This window comes from Bos taurus, chromosome 26 (genome assembly GCF_002263795.3).
Source record: "Bos taurus isolate L1 Dominette 01449 registration number 42190680 breed Hereford chromosome 26, ARS-UCD2.0, whole genome shotgun sequence".
NCBI lineage: Eukaryota > Metazoa > Chordata > Mammalia > Artiodactyla > Bovidae > Bos > Bos taurus.
The window spans coordinates 25,089,411-25,103,021 of NC_037353.1; the positions used below are offsets into that span (position 1 = coordinate 25,089,411).

The 13,611-nt window shown below is 47.7% G+C and overlaps 1 non-coding gene and 1 pseudogene across 1 annotated transcript; both read left to right on the forward strand.

The window, feature by feature from the left end:
• The first annotated feature begins 5,987 nt into the window (after positions 1 to 5,987).
• MIR2393 (microRNA mir-2393) lies at positions 5,988 to 6,041 on the forward strand. Its single transcript, NR_031167.1, has one exon. It is a non-coding gene; the product is annotated as a microRNA mir-2393 (primary transcript).
• A 5,445-nt stretch (positions 6,042 to 11,486) lies between these two features.
• On the forward strand, positions 11,487 to 11,606 carry LOC112444550 (uncharacterized; annotated as a pseudogene).
• Positions 11,607 to 13,611: the final 2,005 nt, after the last annotated feature.

Below are 13,611 nucleotides of genomic sequence, written 5' to 3' on the forward strand. Positions count from 1 at the left end.
TTGAACGTGGAACCCACAGACCTTGTTGAGAAACAGGTTGAAATCAGTAACATAGACCTATAGATAGTTAACACAAGGAGAATGCATTTGCCTAGAGTAGATTTGGCATCAGACTAAACTACCTGGATTAAAATCGAACTCCACCAGTTACTAGCATATGACTTTGACCTATAGTCTTACTGGGCTCTATTCTCCTCATCTATAAATTGGGGATTTTAACAATTATAACTATCTGCTACTTAGAATTGTTAAATGAAGTCATTTAACAACACCTGGCATATTAGGAACACAATGCACTGAGTGTTAAGTATGACGAGTCTTATTTATGAGTATTAAGTATGAGTGTCTTATTTGTGCGGGTCAGCTAATTGTGAATTTGCAGTGATCTGCCTCATTTAACTTATCAGAGTCATTTGATTTCTTTGTGGAAAATACTTATTATAGTTAAATGCAAAACTGGGCAGCGTTCACCATCCCCTCTTACCTCCAAAGCTTTCTGAGATAGTGAGATCTTTTAAACAATTATCAAGTAATTGATTAAGCACCATTACTGAAACTTCAGGAGGTAGTAAGGGACAGGGAGGCCTGGCGCGCTGCAGTCCACGGGGTTGCAAAGAGTCGGACACGACTGGGTGACTGAACAACAACAGCGTGCTTGGCTCTGGGTTAAAGTCTATCCATGGAGTAGAGAAAGGGAAGACCTGGTCCTTTCCTTAAGAAACTTGAACTTGCTGGGGGCACTCACTGCATGGCGGCACGAGACATATCTGAATATGTTCTGCCCTGCGAGAGGTATGTGCTGCTGTTTCAGGGGTGGGGTGGGGTTTGGTACCCAAGTATTTCTATTAGCTTTTTAAAAATACACTTTTAATTCTTAGACCACTTTTAGACCTACAGAAAAATTTCAAAGATAGTAATACTCCTCACCCAGTTTGACCTATTATTAAAGTCTTACATTAGTACAGTATGTTTGCCCTATGCAATGAAACAATATTTATTATTAACCTAAGTGCATGCTTTATTCAGATTTCCTTAGTTTTTTGCCTTATGTCCTTTTTCTGATTCAGGATTCCATCCAAGGTGCCTCATTTAGTCCTCATGTCTGCTTTGGCCCTTCTTGGTTGTGACAGCTTCTGACTTTCGTTGTTCTGATGACCTTGACAGTTTCAAGGAGAACTGGACAGATGTTTTGTAGAATGCCCTTTGGGGAGAAACTAACACAAGATGCCTTTTGCTGATGGACTGAGATTGAAACATGAGGCTGCTGGAAAGAGTTTCTCCTTCCCACATAGTAGACAGAAAGATGTAGACGTTGGAGGAGAGTTGACCGATGAGGGCTGCGGAATCAGGGGTGAAACTTGGGTGGGGTAGACTTAAGGTTTGGGAAGGAAACTCTAGACCAGTGGCCCCCAACCTTTATGGCACCAGGGAAAGATTTCATGGAAGACAGCTTTTCATGGACCCAGGGGATGCAAGTGATGGGGAACAGCTGTAAATAAAGATGAAATTTTGCTCACTTGCCTGCCACTCACCTCTTGCCATGTGGCCCAATTCCTAACAGGCCACAAACTGGTACTGATCTGTGGCCTGGGGGTTGGGGACCCCTGCACTAGAGGGACCATCCTGGCATTTCCTCAAAGACATAGCCTATTTCCTGATATGGCATTGGTAACCACATTTTGGAGAATGTGATGGCAATGGATTGCCTCACACTGAAATGTGTGAAATGTGTGTGTTTCTAGGGTGGGCAGGACAGGAGGTCACTAGCTGGGGCTCAGAGCAGGCTGCACGGGGCTTGGCATGACTTGTGGAAAGCTCAGAGGGACAAGTTGCTGAGGGCCTGCAGGCAATGGCATTAATTAGGAGGCTGACGGCTGCGGCCTCCTAATGTTTGGGGTGTGGCACTGGTTGTCTTTACATTATTTACTTTGGTATCTCAGTCAGTAAAGAATCTGCCTACGGTGCAGGAGACGTGGGTTTGATCCCTGGGTCAGGAAGATCCCCTGGAGAAGGAAATGGCGACCCACTCTAGTATTTTTGCCTGGAAAATCCTGTGGACAGAGGAGCCTGGCAGGCTACAGTCCATAGGTTCTCAAGAGTAGGACATGACTTAGTGACTAAACCACATAACATAAGCAAGCGAGAAAACTAATCAACCTGCCCCTCTAGACTTTGGGTTCAGCTTGGCTGGAATAACTGAGCTTGTGAAGGAGGAAGGAAAGTCAAGATTCAGGGTTAGTTTGAAGGGACTAAGGAGCCAGAGAAATCTCAGGATTAGGCAATTCTATCTGTATCCACCCATCCATCCATCTACCCATCCCTCCCTCCATCCATCCTTGGTCTGTGTGTGTGGGCAATGGGCAGGCCGTGGTTTCAGCAGGGAGACAGTCTTTACCTGGCCAGTCCAGCAGGTGAGTTTTCTCACCCACAGGCCCCCTCTGCCTCTACAATGAGGCGGTCAAACACCTCTGGTTTGAGTTTTCACCCTGTGCCAGTCTTGTGCCAGATCCCAGAAGGGATCCACAAGAAGATTAAAGACAGTCCTGTTCTTGTAATTACAGAAGAAACTGTCCCTGTAATTGAGAAGAGAGCACATCCACTCTGAAAACAGAAGGTGTGGTTGGTATACAAAAATATTCAGTGACCCGTCTATAACACTTGTTCTTTTCCAGCAAAGGAGGAAATGGGAGTGAGGTGGGGTTATTTGGGATATGATTATTTCTATTGCTGAGAATAAGCAGTGACTGTCTTCAATTCCAGCTGAGTCTACTGCAGGCTCCACGAGAGCGTCTCTAGGATGTCTGTCCTGACACGGTGCCCTCGTTTCATCCTTACATGAACTGAGACTTCCTGAGATTGTTTCTCTGGTTGTTGCATGAGCCCAGACCTTCTCTTGGTCTGACACCTCCTGGGGTAAATCCCTTGTGAACCAGGGTCTCTGAGGACTTCCCCGTGGCCCCAGAGTGCTGTAGTGGCCCTGCCAAGCAAGGCCTCCCTGGGTTTTCTTGGGTTCCCATGAGAAGCCCAGTCTGACCCCTGAAGGGAGCATGTACTTCTGCCGTGTTCGTGACTTAAAATAATGAGGCAGTTGTCTTAGCAAGAGGAGGCAAATAAATCACTTGGAAGGGTTTTTCACAGGTCAGCAGGTTTGGGACTCGGATACATTAAGATGGAAAATTGCTTTTCCTTCTGAGAGGGGGGCTGGGGATGGGTGGGGTATGACTTGCGCTTCCCTGTCTAAGTCACTTTGTCCCACTTCCCAGAGCCCTTCCTTGGGACAAGTGGGGAGTCAAAGGCTCAGCACACCCGGTCACTCTTGACCCTGAAGTCTGTCACACACTAACTCTGAGACCTCCTGCCACTCCTTACTGCCCACTGCAGGGGCTTTCTCTAGCTCACCACTCAGGGTCTACTGGTCTTTTCACTCTTCCGTCTGCTCCTTCCATTCATGTCCCCATTTCTGTCTTCTGAAGAGTCTCTCATCTCAGCTCACCTCCTCCCAGAAGCCCTCAGGGATCTCTCTTCTATAGGTATCGACACTTGCCTTCACCCCTCACTGTGGACCTTCTCCCTGGGCTCCTCAGATGGTTTTGGTAGCTGTCCTGTCCCTCAAATGAGGCCAGACTTCCCTGAAGACATGGAACTTGCCTTAATGCCCAAGAGCCACTGGATCTGGGGTTAGACATGTCTGCCTTGTGCTTTTATGACAGTTCTTTTCACTTTCTGCCTTGTGGGGTGGGGGCAGGATCCCATTAGGCACAGAGAATGAGATTTGGAGTCTGGATCTGGGCAGCTCTGAGTTCTGTCACTTTCTGCTTCAGGAACTTGGAGAGGGTACTGAACCACGCTGAGGCTCCTTCTCCATCCATACAAGGGGAACAAGTTCAGTATTATCTCATCAGATAGCTGTGAGGACAAAGTGCTAGGATGCCTGTCAAGTACTTAGGACAGCTCCTGGCGGCTTCCTCTGCACACCTTCCCGGCTGGCACAGTTCTACTTCAGCTGATTAGTTAAACCAACTGATATACTCACAGGCCTTTGTGAATGAGTCCCTCCTGTTGGAAGAACTGAAGTCTGGGTCTTCCAGGGCCGCCTGTGGGTGAAGCATCTCCATGTCGGGGTGGGACTCCTGGCCTCACAGGCATGAAGCTACCTTGTGGCTCTTAAATTCTCCTTCCAGGAGTCTGCACAGTTGAGGCAAGGCTAGATTTTCAAGTAATACCTTCCCAAGTTCTCAGGGTGTCAACAAGATGAAGAGAACTGAATAGTGATGGAAAACAGCAGAGGGTTTGAGTTTGATGCCCATGGCACTGGTATGCTGCCCCCAGCTCTTTCCCTACTGGGTGGAGGGACCCAGACCATCCGGGGTCAAAGCCGGGCTCGGCTCTGTGTAAGCTGTAGGCGCTCAGGCAGGAGGCTATGACGTGCAGTCTCTTCACGTGCACGCTGGGGACCCCACAGCGTGTGCCTCAGAGGGCGTGTGCCTCAGAGGGCGTGTGCCTCAGAGGGCGTGTGCCTGTGGCCACAGTGAGACAAGGCAGGCTTGGTGCTCGCTCAGCACAGACACTGCATGCTCATGAATCAGTCCCTTGTTATTAACAAACGAGATCTGGTTTCCGCACCTTCAGCTGTGGCTTCCCACACTGGGACCTCTCAGCTCCTGCTTTCCCTCTTCAAGAACCCCTTCCCAAGACAGCTCTGCCTTCAGGAGCTGAGACTGAAGAAATCTAGGCTTCCCATCCTCAGGTTGATACCCAAGAAGACTTTCCCCAACCCCAGGGGCCACTCATACCTCCTACTCCAGCCCAGCCTCCTCCACAGGTCCCCTCAGGATAAGCCCTCAGGAATGCCACATGGTAATCCCATATCCCTGTGTTCCTTCGGGGGGATGGCTTGAGGTGGGGAAGAGGAAGGAAGAAAGAGGGGTGTAAAATCATTCTGTTATAATGTCAACAGCCTCTCCTGCCATCTGGACCCCAAACAACACCCCTTATTGCAGAAATGTATCAATCTCTGGGCTTTTTGAAAGAGCAGAGGCACTTAGAACAATGTGCTGTGAGCTGTAACCACACACTGATGGCGCCTCCTCACAGCTACCCGCGCTTCTGAGCGAGGCAGTGTTTATCCTCACAACTCCAGGGGTGAGTGCTGCCATCATTCCTGTTCCTCGGGTGAGAGAACCAAGGCATGAGAAGACCTAACCCTTAAGAACATCATTCCTCTGCACTGCTTTCAGGATGGTTACCTATACCCTATTTGAAAGGAAGGGAAATCACAGTTCAGAGACTCAAAGACACCTGCCCAAGGACACACAGTTAAAAATGAACAGAGCTGTGTTAGGATGCTGGCTGCCTAGCTCTAGCCTACCCTGGTTCTGTTTCAGAGTCAGGATGGTCTGCTCGAGCCCCTGAGCCCTGAGGCAGGTGAGTTGGGTGGGTTGGGGGTGGGGCGCTCTGGTCTGGTTCTCCCGCAGGGTCTGCAGGGAGATGCTGATGCTGGCAGCCTCGGCTGCTGCGGCTGAAGATGAAGAGGATGCGATACGGGGCCAGCCCCAGCCTGGGCATCCTGCCAGAGCTGCTGACACTAAGTTGCATTTTGTCGTCTGCTCCCTCTGCCTGATTTAATACAACCTTAAATAATAATGGGGCCGGGGGAAGGGGGAGCAAGGGAGAAACAACCCAGCCAAGATTCTGTGTAACAATCTCATCAGGCCTGGCGTTTTCCCTTTGCTACTCGAAGAGCAATTTCTCCTCTGATGTAAACATTTTTTTTTGATGATGATTCCAGGCTGAGTGGCACCAGGAGCTGCTGCTCGATGCTTTCCTCCAGCTCCCTCTGGTCCTCAAATGGAGGCAGAATGGGGCCTGTAACCATGGCAATTCTCTAATGTTCTTCTTCCGTAAACCGTAAACATAGGGGAGTCTTCATTACGGCTTCTTCAAGGAGAAAACAAAGCTTTCCCTGACTGGGGCAGGGCAAGGTGGCAGGCAGAGGGGAGGAGAGGAGAAGAGACATCTTAGATTTTTTGTTTTCTTTTGCCATAGAGATGAATTGCCTCAAATTGGCTCAGTCCAATGCATGGTTCCAGCAATTAAAAAAAGATGCAGCCCCAGAGCCGGGCACAAAGGAGGTGCTTCTTAAATGTCTGTTGCAAGCTGGAAGGGAGGGAGACAGGGACAGAGTAGTGTGGGTGAGGGGACAGGATTTGAGGAATCCGAAGGAATAAGTTGGGTGACCAGATGGGCCCATATTTTGAAAGGGTTTCAAGTTTTGCTGACCTATCTAATAGGTTTCTTGAAAGAGCAAGATGATGTCTGGATTGTCCTCCCTGAAGGCTGGCACGGCATCTTATCTTGCTTGTATTCCCTGGGCTAGGTACCTGGTCTCTGAATTGTCAGCATCAGTGTTTGTTGAATAAATGAAGGAGTGGGCCAAATTTTTAGACTTTTTTTTGAAGGTGTACTGAGGATTCTACTGAGGATAATTGTACTGAGGATATAGATGGATGAAAGCTATGAATTCTTACTCCAAAATTGTAGTCATGAAAGCATGCATTTTATTGGTTATTTCAGGGTGCTTACAGACTTACTCATCACCATCCTTAGACTTCACAGTGAGAATTCCTGGCTGCATTAACCTCTAGATGACCTTGAGCATTTGTTAGTTTGGATCATCAGCAAGAGAAGGGTCTACTATGCTGCCTTGGTTTCCCCAAAGTAATTGAGAACAGATGGATCTGAAGAGATAATCTTGCTCCTAATTTCCAAGTTTTGGGAAGACAATCATGTTTCACCCAAACTCTTTGGAGCTCAGGGGCTTCACAAGAAATTCTACTCCAGACACTTACAGAGAATTCAGATCCTCTTCCAGGGAAATGTACAAAGTGTAGACCTTGACCTGAAGCCTCTTAGCAAATTTCCATTGTCCTTGAAGCTGCCACATTAGTGCTGTCCTTGTGGTTTTGTGTTTCATGTGGTTTTGGTGTTGCAAACTGGTTCTATTAATTTCCCACAATCATAAGCCACACACCTGCACACATGTGCAAACATCTCTTATCTATTCTGAGAGTCTTAAAGACTGCCTGATCTTTAAGGCAGGGTACTGTGTCTTGTTCATCTTTGGATCCCCAGGGCTTAGTAGAGTTTGGGGGTCCTGATGCAGGTCTTAGTTTAGGTGACTTCTAGAATTCTCTTCAGCCTGATCAAGTTGGGAACCCAACACCCCCTGCACCCTTAGTATCCAGTACTATGAAAGCAGTTTACAGTATAAAAACACATTAGGCATTGTCTTTGATCTTGGATTTCTTGTTCTTGACTGGAGAGCTAAGAGTCCTTGTTTTTAAATCCATCAAAATCATTCTTGTATCTAAGATATTCCCTCTCCTGCAAAGTATTTCTTGACTTTCACTGACAGAATATGTCACTGCCACCCCAAGTTCTTTGCTTCATATTCCAGTGTTAACCTCTTTATGGACTTACCTCTTTTTTTTTTTTTTTTTTTTAGGTTGTAAATTTCTGGAGGGAAGACTGAATGGAGTTCAACTGGGTATTCCATGGTGCCTTGCGTATGGTAGAAACTCAGCAAATGTGGGGCTTGGTGAATAGCAGATACTTTACTTATTATGGGGAGGGGATTACCCCTCTCTATATCTGTTCCCCATGCTGTGTCACTTTGCAGTCCCTCTCACAAAGGTGGATTACATGTCCCTGCTCTTCAGTGTTGGGCTTGGCCTTTGGACTTGCTTTGGCCAATAGGATACTAGGGGGAATGATGCAAGCAGAGGCTTGGGATGTGCTGATGCAATTGACTTGCACTCTTGTGCTGTGACCATTGCTTGACTCACCCCAACCCCAGGATAAGAATGAGAAACACGTGAAGCAGCACTGCCCAGCCAACCTGCTGAGTGACACATAAGTGCCTATTGTTGGGTGCCCATGGGATCGGGGTGGGGAGGTGGTTCATTCCTCAACAACAGTTGTTTAACACAACTGCTAACCTAAAATATAGATTGAGAAACATGGAAGGCTTTGAGGTGAGTTGTTTTTAATCTTTTAGAAAGAATGAAACATTGAAAAGTGACTTGAAGTGGTTGGTTGTTCCCCAAATGTAAGACTGAATGGAGGTGGAGGAGGTGTAAAAATTTTCCCAAACATCTTCCTTTCTTTACCGAGTCTGTTGCTATTAAGACCTGAATGATGACAGCTCTTGTGGGAGGAAGAAAGAAACTGAGCTTCTCTGAAGAGCAGTACTTTCCCCCAGAGTTACAAAAGGTGTTGTTTCCCACCCCTGACTTCCGTGAGCAACTCTGCAGCATAAGATAATGTGTGTGTGCAAGTGAGAGTGTGTGGATCTCCAATAAAGTCTGACTTCGGTGCTTTTTAGAAAATCGGACTTCCCCATCATTCTGTCATGGGGTTTCCCAGCCAGCTCACTGCATTACTAGCGGCAGAAGGGATGATGGGACACAGGAGGTGAGGGAGCCTAATTGGGTATCCTTGCTTGTCTGTGACTTGAGGGTTTTCACACCGTGCACTCTCTTCTTCTGGAGCATCGTGATGGCCATGCCTCTCATCCGCTTCTAATGCACAGCCGTTCTTCTAGGTACTGGCCTCCCTGAGCGCCTGCTGGTCCCCCGGAAGCTTTCACACTGTTGTGTCTTTTCTCTCACTGCTTCACTCACCCAGAGTTTCCTTTCTCAGTGCCGGCTGTAGGCATCCTTCTCACCTTTCATGTTCCAACTCAAATACGATCTTTATTGGGAAGACTTCCTTAAATAATCTGTGGATAGCATGTTGTTTCTGTGTTACAGTCCATGTCTCTGCACTTATTTTCTTGGCTGTTTTTCTTTCTAGGTTGAGTTTGGTGTCTTGCAGTGTCTTTCTATCTGAGGTCTCCCGTAAGTAGTTACTGCTGTCCCAACTATAGGCAAGAGAACGTGGGGTTCTTACATGGAAGGTGCTGATTGGATGAGGAAACCACAGACAGGTGCATAAAATGCCACGAAGAACAATCAGCAGTGATAGAGACGCGAAATGGTGCAGAGACAGTGGAAAAGCAATATGGTGGTTCCTCAAAAAATGAAACATGGAATTATCGTGTGCCCCAGAATCCCACTGCTGGGTGTATATCCAAAATCATTGAAAGCAGGAAATCAGACAAGTATTATACACCCACGTTCATAGCAAGATTATTCACAATAGTCAAAATGTGGGAACAACCTGTGTCCATCTATGAATGAATGCATAAACAAGATATGCTTATACATGCAATGAAATATGTCTCTAAAAAGAAGGAAATTCTGATACATGCTACCAGATGTGTGAACCTTGAGGACATTATGCTAAGTGAAATAAGCCAGTCACAAAAGGACAAATATTGTATGATTCCACTTATGAGGTATCTAGAGTCATCAAGGAGAAGGCAATGGCAACCCACTCTAGTACTCTCGCCTGGAAAATCCCATGGATGGAGGAGCCTGGTAGGCTGCAGTCCATGGGGTCGCTAAGAGTTGGGCATGACTGAGTGATTTCACTTTCACTTTTCACTTTCTTGCATTGGAGAAGGAAATGGCAACCCACTCCAGTGTTCTTGCTTGGAGAGTCCCAGGGACAGAGGAGCCTAGTGGGCTGCCGTCTATGGGGTCGCACAGAGTCAGACACGACTGAAGTGACTTAGCAGCAGCAGCAGCAGAATCATCAAGCTCATTGAGGCAGAAAGTAGCATAGTGGTTACCAGCAGCTAGAGGGAAGGGTTATTGTTTAATAGGTATGGAGTTCAGTGTAGAGTGATGACAAACTTCTAGTGATAGATAGTGGTGTGGTTGTCCAACCATGTCAAGGTACTTAATGCCCCTGAAGGATGCACTGAAAACTAATTAAAATGGTAAATTTTATGTAATCTGTATTTTATCACAATGAAAAAATGAAAACAATAGCAATGACAAAAATTTAGCATGTACAAATAATGGTCTGTATACAAATTGGTTTCAGGCTTAAATGTTTTTGGCAGGGAATGCTGAGGTGGGTTTAAAGAGTGGGGGTTCCAGCAGGAATGTATGAGCTCTTTGGATTCTACCTTTGGGAGAAATGGGTGAAGGGTCTTCTGACATCGTGTCTCCTTGATTGGAGGTTCCTTACTTGAGTCCCAGAGGCTGACCACTAAGGACCACTCAGCTGGAGTCCTCCATTTCCCAGGTGCGTCTGGCCAGTGTGAAGGGCCAGCAGGTGGGAGGAGAGCAACAGGTCGATGAGGTCAGGGACTCTCCTGCCAACGTGGCAGTGACTTTGGTCCTTTACTGCCGTCACATCTGCGTATGAGCAGCAAATGGGAAGAAGGAAAGAAAAGGAAGGTTTCCTATACGTTTTTCACATATTTCTGCTCCATTTCATGTGGTCAGAACCCAGCTGCCCGGGGAGAGCAGGGCATATAGGCTTTATTCCTAGAGATAGTTTGTGGGAATAGGTGTCAGAATTCTGTTTCTAAGGAAGAAAGCAGGATGGATACTGGAGTGCCCTGGCTGGCTCTGCCATGGAGCTGACCAGAGCCCACTCATGACTGGGGTGGACAGGGTCAATGTGCCTTCTTTCCTCTCCCACTGTTGGGTATCTAGGCTTTGTCTGCTGGCAGAGTCTTAGCCAACTTGGGCCCCTTCTCTGTGCTGCATGTAGAGAAGGTACCATGTGCCCTGCCTCACAGGGAGAAGTTAAAGAACCAGAACAGATCCATGGACAAGCATTTTAGACCAGGAAGCTGTAAGTCCAGTTTGCACACTTGTTTCTCCCATCTCTCAGTCATCATGGGACATAGGTTGCTATGGTGACAAGATGAGGGAGGGTCTGCTTTCACTTATACATAAAACTTCATAAAGTTTCCTCTGAGGAGCTGGACTCCAGATAAGGCAAAGCCTGCCCCTGGGTGCCAGAGGGCTCGAAAAGTTTTCCCAGATTTCTGTTCACCAAATGGATCTTGCAGGAAGCCAATGCTATAAACTGAGTCCAGAAACATCCCAGGAAGAGGAACGATTTAGTGCAAATCCTAAAGAACTGGAACAAGCTGAAAGAGCGCTTCTACTTTGGAGTTGAGAGTGGGCACAAGGAGAGAGGTGGTCAGGACTGCAGCCTAGGAACCACTTCCCACCCCTCTTCTATCCCTGCCCCTCACCCCATATCTGGCCATCTGCACTCAGCATCGGAGTGCTGGTGGGGGTGTAGGCTCTGGCATCTCCTGGGCTTGAGTCCTTCTCCATCAATTTCTAGTTATATGACCTTGGGATAATTTCTTTCACTTTCTGAGCCTCTGCTTCCTCATCTGTAATAAGTAGGTAGCACCAGATTCAGAGGGGATTCCATGAGGGAATGCACACAACATGCTTAGCACAATGTCAGACTGGTGGCTATTTTAACTGGTATTTCCAGATGAGGCTTCCCAGGTGATGCTAGTGGTAAAGAACCCACCTGCCAATGCAGGAGATGTAAGACAGGGGTTCATCTACGGCCATACCACCCTGAACACACCTGATCTCGTCTGATCTCGGAAGCTAAGCAGGGTTGGGCCTGGTTAGTACTTGGATGGAAGACACGGGTTCAAACCCTGGGTGGAGAAGATCCCTTGGAGAAGGACATGGCAACCCACTCAAGTTTTCTTGCCTGGAGAATCCCATGGACAGAGGAGCATGGCAGGTTATAATCTACAGGGTGGTAAAGACAGACATCACTGAAGCAACTTAGCACACGTGCACCCATTTCCAGGTGACCAAATTTCTGAGCGCTTCAGTGTGCAGAGATTTACAGTCTTTGGGGTAGAATTAAAAAGCACCCTGGGAGTGAGGAAGGGGTCAGGTTGGAGGAGGAGTGCTGTGGCAAGCAGAAAAGGGGACTCCTTTGTTCCTGAATTATTCATAGAAATAGGCTTTGAATAATTGGAGGCTATTTTTCATTATCATTATTTTCCAGAGAAATGACTCCATTGCTAAAATCTCAGGTGAGGAGGTACACTCAATTTGGCTTAGATTGCTTTCTTAAAAACTGCTTAGGGATGGCCCCAAACCAGAGGCTCATGTGGGGAGGTATGAATGCAAGGGTGGATAATCCCTGCCTTTTTGATTACTTCCCAAAGTGAAAGAGGAGGGGGGAGAGGGGGAGAGAGGGAGAGGGGAGGGAGGGGTACGAGGTAAAGAGGGAGTGGATTGAAAGGCAGGCTCTAGAATGTGTTCAGTCGCTCAGTCATGTCCAACTTTTTGGGACACCATAGACTGCAGCACGCCAGGCTTCCCTGTCCTTCACTATCTCCTGGAGTATGCTCAAACTCATGTCCAGTGAGTCGGTGATGCCATCCAGCCATCTCATCCTCTGCCATCTTCTTCTCTTTTTGCCCTCAGTCTTTCCCAGGATCAGGATCTTCTCCAGTGAGTTGGCTGTTCGCATCGGGTGGCCTCAGAGGGAGTAGGGTTGAGAGGCAGACTCTAGAAGGATCTGACAGATGTGGGGTCAGCCTGGATCAGGGAGTGGTTCTGTAGGTCTGTGCCTGGTGGGGCTCTGAGGAGCATGTCTTCCCATCTGTCCCCAACCTCCCTGCGATATTTTGTCCCCATCCAGGTATAGGGTATTGAAAAGGGGCAGAGCTGCTCCACCATGGGATGACCTTGGGCAAGCCCTGTTCCTGCCTCCACGCCCCAGTTTCCCTTTCTGAGAAATGAGGCTGGGAATGTGTCTTTTGCAGAATTGTTATGAGGGTTGAATGATTTAATGGATGTGATTTACCCAGCACTGTGTGTGAGTTACAGGAGGTTTATAACAGCTGTTAGAAAACCCATCTCCCTATCATTGAGTACTTCCTGTTAGAGACCTAGTCCTAGGGGTTCAGCATTGATCGCCCCTTTTCAAATGCAGAGGCAGATGCCCTTGGTGAGGGGCATGCCTTTAATCACAATAAATTACTTATCTCTGGGGCTGGAAAGGCCACTGGTTCTTAAGTGCGTTGTGGGTGGGCAGAGAGGAGGCAAGGGGAGGGGAGGCAGAGAGTGCCGAGGGAACAGGGAGAAGGTTGGCGAAGGCCAGTCTGAAGAGGCACACGCACACGCACACTCAAGCACGTGCACACATCTGCCTGCTCTGAGTGTCACGAAGCCTTCTTGAACCCCTCACCTCTACCTGCCTGCTCTAGCCCGGCTGAACCTGCTCAAGGCAGATGCATTCATATTGGGTGGATGAGACATAAGTAGAAGTGTCACATGTCAGTATCTGGGAGCCTTCCTTAAGACAGCTGGCACATGCCCTTGGTTGTAATTTAATTGCCATCTGGGAGGTTTGTGGGGATTGCATCCGCCTGTCTAATGAGTTAGAAGCTCTCAGCAAAAGAAATACTTCTTCTGTGTCACGGTTCCCCCACTCCCGCCCCACCCATCTTGCCCAGGGTCAAGCACAGGGCTCTGGGTGTCATTAGCCTGCAGTGCTCCACAAGCTGTTGATTGATGGCTGGCTGGATGTAAGCAGATACCACCTAGTGACACGTTTTGAACCTAACTGAGAATTCATCCGGGGGACCAATCTGAGTGGAGAGAGCCTAGTGCTGAGGAGAATAAATGAACCAAATTTGACAAAGGAAGATAAGCA